Genomic DNA, 8,225 nt, shown 5'->3' on the forward strand with positions numbered 1-8,225 from the left:
GAAGCGCTACTGCACCGACACACTTTATTCGAGCAAATACCCAGTATGTACCTGGCAGATACCTGGAATGCGCCGCTCCTCACCTCTGGCAAGCCCCGTTGCGTTTGCCTTCCCAGCCTGGGTTCATGCCTGGCTGACGGGCGGCTGATCTGTTAAATGATAATGATTAGGATTTAATAGGCTGCAATGCTTCGCGTGTCTACCAGATGGCATAAATTCATGAATTGTAATGCAGTATATATATATACTGTGCAGTATTGCAGCCAGCGGGAATAAAATGCTTCAATCCCTGCCGGAAAATAACTCAATGCACTCAGGCAGAAAACAGTCACAAACCTCAATACACCCGGGTATACCCGAATTCGTGGGACTAGCCGAGCTCGAATAAAGTGTGTCGCCAGTGTATGTACATTAATGGTGCTATATAAATAAAGACATACATACGTACATACATACATACGTTTCGCCTGTAGATTGGTTCGGCTTCCTCAGGAGTGAACGCGTAGAGCTGTACCACCCACAACGTGACGTAGCTGTGGAAGAAGATGCCCTTGTACTCTACTCTTACACCTGATGTCCGCTGTAACGCCGCGACCGGAAGTGACGACATCGCCCCGCGACCGGAAGTAGAGCAAACGGCGGCGGTGATCCGACCGGAGCTCCAGAGGGAGGTGGTGCGGTGAGAGACGGTGTGGGCTTTCGTCCAGGCCGCGTCACTTAGCTTTTATAAGCTGCAATGCCGTTTTAAATCTGATACACTGCGAGTGTGCATTTTATAAGTTTATATTGCTAAAAGAAAATATTGCCAGATCTGTGCTATGTGCGTTCTCCTCCCTCTCTCGCTGAGGTACATCCCCTGAGTGACGGAGGCCAGTGATACTTCTTCATCTGCATATTGATCTCTATTGCCTGAAAACTCCCATTTTCTTGTGAGTAGGAATAACACAGGAGCCAAGACAGATGGAATATTCCAAGCACTGTTTATACTATTACACTTAGGGGAAAGAACATAAAAAACACTCTATGTTCCCCCTGGATCGTGTGATACAAGTTCTACCATTTGGGGAAGAGTGAAAACAACCCCACCGGAGGGTTGAAGCAGGGGGTTGTTATTTTTGATTGTTTATTTATTTTCCACTTGTGAGTCTGTTTTTGCACTTAAAATCACGTTTAGTCACTTGGTATTTATAGGGTGCAGCGCCTTTATTACACTTTTTGAGCACACCTGAGATGCCTGGGAATTATGCAAAAAAAATATGTCAAATATATTCCAATTTGCATATTTCCCAGGCATCCCAGCACATGTAACTTACAAAGTTCTTACATGGCTCTTGAAAGGACAGTGAGCCGACAACTTACTATAAGCATCTCCAAGCAATTCATTCTAGCAGGATAAATACATGAAGGAAAATTAAGGCCTACGCAAACGCCAAACAAGGGTACTGGGAAGTTAGTGGATAGACACCCCAGAGACGGCTCTTTTCCCAGAGTGCACTTCATGTGCTACAACTTTCCTATCTGCCATGTGGTAAGGGCTTAATGATGCAATCACTGGTAGCCAACCCAAAAACAATATTTTGTAAAGAATCTTACTGGCTTTCAAATGTAACCATGCAGAAAAGCAAAGATTTGTCTGAGATTTGCTTATATTAGGCCACAAAACCCTTCTCTTCAAGGCCTCTGAATGGAGGGGGGAGGAGTTGTCAATAAAGTGCTTCCTTTAACCTTATTCTACCCTGTCCTTGTAGGTGACAGATTTGAGTAAAAAGGCATCATCCAGATGTGACCCCTTTGGTACACCGATAGGGCTTGACATCAAAAAGAGGGACAGTGCATTGACTTAAATAGGAGATTGCATGTGGTAGTGCAGGGATGCGCAAACTGGGGGTGAGAGATTTTTTTGGGGGGACGTGGCGGTTACAAAGGCCCCATGCTCTACAGCGCGAGGCCTCTGTAACTCACTTACCTAAATTCAGCTGGCTTCAGGCGACGCGTCATGGCAACGCGGCGTCATGGGCATTTGATGCCCGTCACCATGGCAACACGCAGTCAAATGAAGCCGTGGGGGTCACATGACCCCACGGCTTCATTTGTCGCCGTATTAAAAGTAAGGGGGGGCGCGACACTGGGGGAGAACAGGCAGGGGGGAGCAGCACAGAAAGTTTGCGCACGATCAGCACCATCACACTTTTATACATAACTCCCCTAATCCTAAGAGAAAGTACAGATTTCTATCAGTCAGACGCCGTTGACGTCCAGGAGACATCTGACCATAATTAGCAAGATTGACTCCAAATGAACGAGACTCACAGGAAACAGTGAGCGGACATGTCTGCACCCCCTATTTTCCCTTCTGACCCCACCCATGATCATGGTGACCAGATCCCTTCTATTGATGACGTCACAAATGAAATAATAAACGCTCAACTTACGGGAAAGGCCGATTGGAAAGAGTGAGACACTTCCTCGCTTTCAGTCTCATAAATGGGAATCACAAAATGAACCTTTTTTTGGATTATGAGTTTCCTTCCTCATACTGGGAGGAAATTTACATGCTTTGAACATTGGCTGAATATTAAAAAGTTCTGAACAACGGACAAGGATCTAATGAAGATGACATTACCATTGTGGTAACATTATGTCTAATGGAATGAACGTGAAGTCAGCTAACTGCTTAGAATACCAAGCTAACAGATACTGGTTGGCTCCATTTCAAGGCCCAATATACACGGTTCAAGAGGGATTTTACATGAATTATTTATATTACAAGCGCTTGGGAGTCCATCATGGCGCAACCGCCACTAATATCAATGGAAGAGCTCAAAACAAAATGTATGGCCATGTTCATTAAGCAATCTTCTGCCATAAAAGGCACCTTCTAGCACTTGAAGATACCGTACAGCCCATGGTCTTTCATTGCTGGGACGGTATCTTATGGCAGAATACTGCTTAGTAAATATGGACTTTAGTGGCAACTCTGGTGTCCTGGAAATTCAAAATGATGTGTATGTCCCTGACAAAACTGCTGTGTGTGTTGTGAAATTTATGTTATGGGGTTTGAGATGAAGAACTGTTCCCATGAAGAGGGCCAATTGATAGCGATGTCTCTGGATACAGAGAGGAAATGATTCCCTTGTGTGTCCAATATAATAGGCCTGATGTATAGCATGTCTGCACTATAGTGCAGAGTCCTACTAGTTCCTCCCACTTTTTTCCACCCGACCCAACATTACATTTTAATTGTTCGTGAATCGTCACTTAGTAAAAATGGACGCTGATGATTTTCTTACCAGTGAGCTAAAAAATAACGGTTATGTCTTTCAATTGGACCAATGGTATTTCCACTACAGTATTGACTGGCTTTCTTGCTGAAAGCCATTTTATGCTCCGAGAGCCATCAATAATTAGAATTTAATGGGTGTTTTCTTCCACAGGATAACCCGGGATCAGAATATAGGGGAAAATAAAAATTTTAGGTCGGCGCAGATTTCAGATTAAATATTTTTTTAAATATATGAATTTTGCTTCAATATAAAATCCACTTTAGGGCTTTGATAACAGTTTTACACAATTAAAGTATTTGGCGTTTTGTTAAATATTAAAGGAGTTTGTCACTGCGTGGAGAAGCATCAGTTTGGATATGGTCTGTACAGTTGGGCCCCACTCATATGGCAGGTTAGGTTCCAGACCCCCGGCGAAAAGCGCCGAAATGTTTACACTATCATATATGCCTAAAAAAACGATACGACAGTAAAATGAATGTACAGTACAAACATTGCTTACCTTAAAATATTTTTGTCTTTAGCTTATTGTCATTGACAGACTAAATCACCGACAATACGCCCTTTCCGGACTCCGCTGCTGAGCGCGACATGCCGAAAAAGCGGAACAAGCGCCGAACATAATGAACATGGATCTAGTTGAAAACCGCCGTATTAGTGGAACGCCGAAAAGCGGGGCCCTACTGTATTTTGATCACATGCAATTATTTTGGGTAAACAAACCCCGACCAAAAATAGTGGCTGTACAGTATCTGCATACCAGGTCCCCTAACCTGCTTCATCCACCTTATTGATCCATGTCATACACTGGGTTACACTGCAGAGAAGGATACTGGTTGGTAACAAGAAAATGAGCACAGAGTGCAGGTCACTTACTGTATCTTCCCACCTGTTTCTACATGAATTCTCTGCCACTTGTGCATGCCGCATTGTACAGTTAAGGAAATAAAGAATTGATGGCCTACTTACAGAAAGCAATTTCTCACTTTTAGAACCCATCAGAGCTCGGTCACTGTGAAGCTGGTAGAAGTTGGAAACCAGACACAATAAGATTATGGTGGGTAAATAAAAAAGGATTCATGGTACAAAGTACCGCAATGATGAACTACCCACCTGCATGTCTTCCACATGTATTGTATGTCTTTATTTATATAGCACCAACAGTGTACTCAGCGCTTCACAAAGAATACAGTACCGGGAATTATAATAATACAATAAGTGCAACAAAATCAGACAATAGGAAAGGAAATCCCTGCCCCGAAGAGCTTACAATCTAAGAGGTTTGATGGGGATCTTACAGAGACAGTAGGCAAGGGAATAAGTGCTGTAGATGGCAGTGCTTGGCCACCATGGGTGGTAGGAGTGACTGAGTGTGGGTGAATAGCCATGAGCGCAGGCTATTGGGATGCTTTGTGGGGTTGGTTTTAAGGAAGGTCAGTATTAAAATGAGAGGGTTAACACAATTTACAGGGACAGAGATGGCAGGGAGGCGTGGGTGAGATCAGGTGTGTATGTCTGGGTTCAGGATTAGGGGAGATCCCCAGCAGCAGGAAGGAGTAGATAAAGGCTGTGAACAGAGGATTTGTGTGGGTGTTTTTTTATTGAGCGGTAACGAAGTTGATGGAAGAAAGGTGTATGTCCCCAAACCTGCTTCATTCAGCCCATTGTCATGTCCCATACTTTTGGCTCTATGTCGAAATGTTTTCTATTACCGTTTATAGGAAATGGCCCAAGTTACGCCAAAAGCCACCGTCAATTACACTGCTCCTGTTGCGTTTTGAGTGGCTTAAGAGTTAAAATCTCTTCTGCGTCACAAAGTTATTCTAACCTCCTCCCCCACAGCACTCCAACTCCTTTCCGGAAACTTCTCCTGGCCAGATGAGATGCATACTTGGCCTGGAGCCCAGATGGGTTGACTCTCTGCCAGAGAAAATTCCTGGAGCGGTTGATTACCACGCAACTTGGGGGCAGGGATAGGGGGGAAAAAACGTAGGAATCTCTTTTTTGGACTTTTCCAGCACCTCCGACAGCCTGTTTAAGCTTTGCTACGCCTGGATGGGAACCATTAACATTTCAGTCGCTCCCTTAATGCAGCGGGAGAGCCATTATTTCCCTCAATACCTCATCATGTTTCAGCCTTCTTTTGTCCAAATGTATTTGTTCTGTTAACTCATATGTAGCTGTAGAGGTGTGTAGAGAAAAAAAGTCATGCAAAAGAATACGCAGAATTGTACAGCATCTAATTAATGATAGCCACAAGGTTATTACAGAACCATCTGGCCCACCCAACCCTCTGATTATAATTGGTACAAAACACAGGAAAATATGTTTGCAAATGCGGAGTTATGGGTGTCCAACCCACATCTATGCCATTCCCTTTTGAATTGGTAGAACATTAGAAAACATAAAATAGTTATACGTCATAAACGTAAAAGGTTTCTTAAACATACAGATGTAGCAGCTTCATGGTCCATTATTGGTGGCATATGTTGTAATATTCTGCACCAACATGGCTATTGAATTCTACGGAAATTCTGTTATATTATGCATAACAGGATATGTTTTTGTTTTCTATGGGAACAATGAAGCCTGATACATCTGTATGCTATTTTATTTGATATTGCTGCAGTGTGCACAACATTCTGTCTAATGTGGTGTCTGCAGGAGATAGGGAGAGAGGTACACATTTACTAAGCAGTGCTACATCGTAATGCACTTCTTGAATGGACAATACAGTGTTTTATGGTTTATCATTGCTTAGTTGATATGGTCCATAAGGTCTTGCAGAAGGTCACAAGGAGCCGACATTGGATTGTAAGCTTGGCTCCTCCACCTGAAACCCCCTGGCATCCTCCCTTCTTAATGAAGAAACTTAGACCTTCATGCGATTTTGGTTTGATTTTAGCTTTATAGAATCCTGATATGTGTATCCCAAAGAGCTTTGAATTCCTTTACTGTATAAGCCTACATGATCTCTACTTGGAGGCCAATCACTGGTGTGTACTACTGCCAAACTCCACTACTGCTCCATATCCTCTGCATAGAGACACAATTATACTGTACATAATGAGCACAGGAGGGGAGAGGGGGGCGGGGAATAGATACAATGTTATCTTTTATGAAATTTACGGCAAGAGGGGGGATTCCTTTAAGATCAGGGATCTGTTTCCCCAGCCGCCCCAAACTAAGGAGAGGTTAGTGGAGACACACCCAACTCGTTGAATCTTCATTTTAGGTACTACACGCACACCACTCTCTCCTCCCATCTTTTTTTAATTGTTATATTGGTTACCTTTTTATCACGTCAACCATGGCTATTCAATGAGAAGACTATGGAAAGAATCAAGACCTCAGGTCCACTTTGACAAGAACAGAAGCTTCATTACCTGTCGTGTTGGGTGCAGATGCAGAGAAAGAGTCAGTGAAAGAAGAGAGAAGAAACAACACAAGTGAAACAGACAGGGATATACAGAGCGAGACTTGTAGATAAGGAATCAGTAAGAGGAAACAGAACTAAAATAACTGAACAGAGAAACAATGAACACTGGTCAATATGCAGTGAAGCGGGATTCCCCATGGAGAAGACTGGAGCACTATTAATTTGAATGGTGTTGAATTATTTTCCAGAATGGGTCTGACGGCTCCACAGCATATAGATATAGATAGAAAGGGAGCCACTTGAGCCAAGACACTGCTCAAAATTGTTGGGATCAGATACATTTACGTTTGGGAAAATTGGGCCTCTGTTGAAATGAAGTATCCCTGCTCTGTGCCTGGTTATTTGGATCTTACAAATAGAAGTCAATAGACAGAGCACTTGCGTTGAAAATTATTGTTTAACACTGATCTAAACACTGGGGACTAAATGTCAGCTCACTTCAATCAGAAACAGGCCCTCTTCGTGCTCCTCTTTCTCCTGTCCCGAGCAGGGAAGCAATGCTTTGCCAGCCCCTCGATTACGAAAGAGGTATAGTAAATAATTAGGAGATCTGCACGTACCACATTTCGGCCCAATTCCTCGGCTGCCAATAAAGAGTACGCGGTTGTGACGGGCTACAGCCAACAGAGGTTTAAAGAAGTCTATGAAGAAATGCCAGGGATTCGATCCAATCCTACCGGCAGGTTTCTACCTAAAAAATAAAATAAAGTATTAATAAAAACCTATTTCTTTTCACTCAGACGGGTATAAATACTAACACAGTTACTGTATAAGTGTAGTTAAATTCCAAACTGCTTCCCAAATTTACCTATTATAAACCTTCCCTCCGAGATAGAATTTTTGCAGGAACATTGAATCCCTGGCCCTTTGAGCTTACAATCTAATCTTGGTGCCTGAGGAGATAAAGTGACATGTTGAAAGCCACAGGAAGAGGACACCATGATTTGAACCAGTCTCCCCTGAAAACAAGGACTTTGTGTGAATCAGTGCATTGCAGTATATAAATATTTCACTCAGATTAGCAATAAACAAAGCGATAGAAATGGGTCTTTCAACCACACCTATTATGCAAGTATAATTCGGCGACATTAATGCAGCCACTGCTGGGGTGAAATTAACATCATTAATACAGTACTGCAGATGTATGAGGTGTGGTACAATCATTAGTCTAAAAGTATATATCCTAATCACCTTTATCTGTCTCAGTTCACCAATACTATCTTGTATTGTGATACAATCTTTATTTTAAAGCACTTCTAGTTCACAAGAACTCATGCAGTCCCCTCTGGGATGAATTGAAACACGCTGAACTGCATGGCATCCTCCAAGGGAGAGAAACTACAATTGCACCAAAAGTAGGCAGAAGTTAAATAATGCGTGCTGGGTCACAAAAAGTGTGGAATTTAGACCAAAAAGTAAAAAAATTTGTTTGTTTGCAAAAAAGCATGCAGAAGTTACAGCAAACACGTGGAAAAGGGTTTTGTGGCCGGACGAGACAAATGTAG

The 8,225-nt window shown here is 42.7% G+C and overlaps 1 protein-coding gene across 5 annotated transcripts in view; it reads right to left on the minus strand.

Annotated features, from left to right (window-relative positions):
- The window catches only part of LOC142472285 (discoidin domain-containing receptor 2-like), a 140,013-nt gene that overhangs the window by 53,236 nt on the left and 78,552 nt on the right, over positions 1 to 8,225 (minus strand). For 3 of the 5 annotated variants that reach the window (XM_075579257.1, XM_075579258.1, XM_075579259.1), the window contains one exon: positions 7,281 to 7,411. The exons of 1 other annotated variant lie outside the window; for it this stretch is intronic. The gene's annotated coding sequence lies outside the window, so the exon portion shown is untranslated. Of the gene's footprint in view, positions 1 to 6,573; positions 6,668 to 7,280; positions 7,412 to 8,225 lie in introns of all 5 variants that reach the window. One more of the 5 variants, XM_075579260.1, reaches the window with a different exon arrangement.

The sequence above is a fragment of the Ascaphus truei genome, chromosome 21, assembly GCF_040206685.1.
Source record: "Ascaphus truei isolate aAscTru1 chromosome 21, aAscTru1.hap1, whole genome shotgun sequence".
Lineage (NCBI taxonomy): Eukaryota > Metazoa > Chordata > Amphibia > Anura > Ascaphidae > Ascaphus > Ascaphus truei.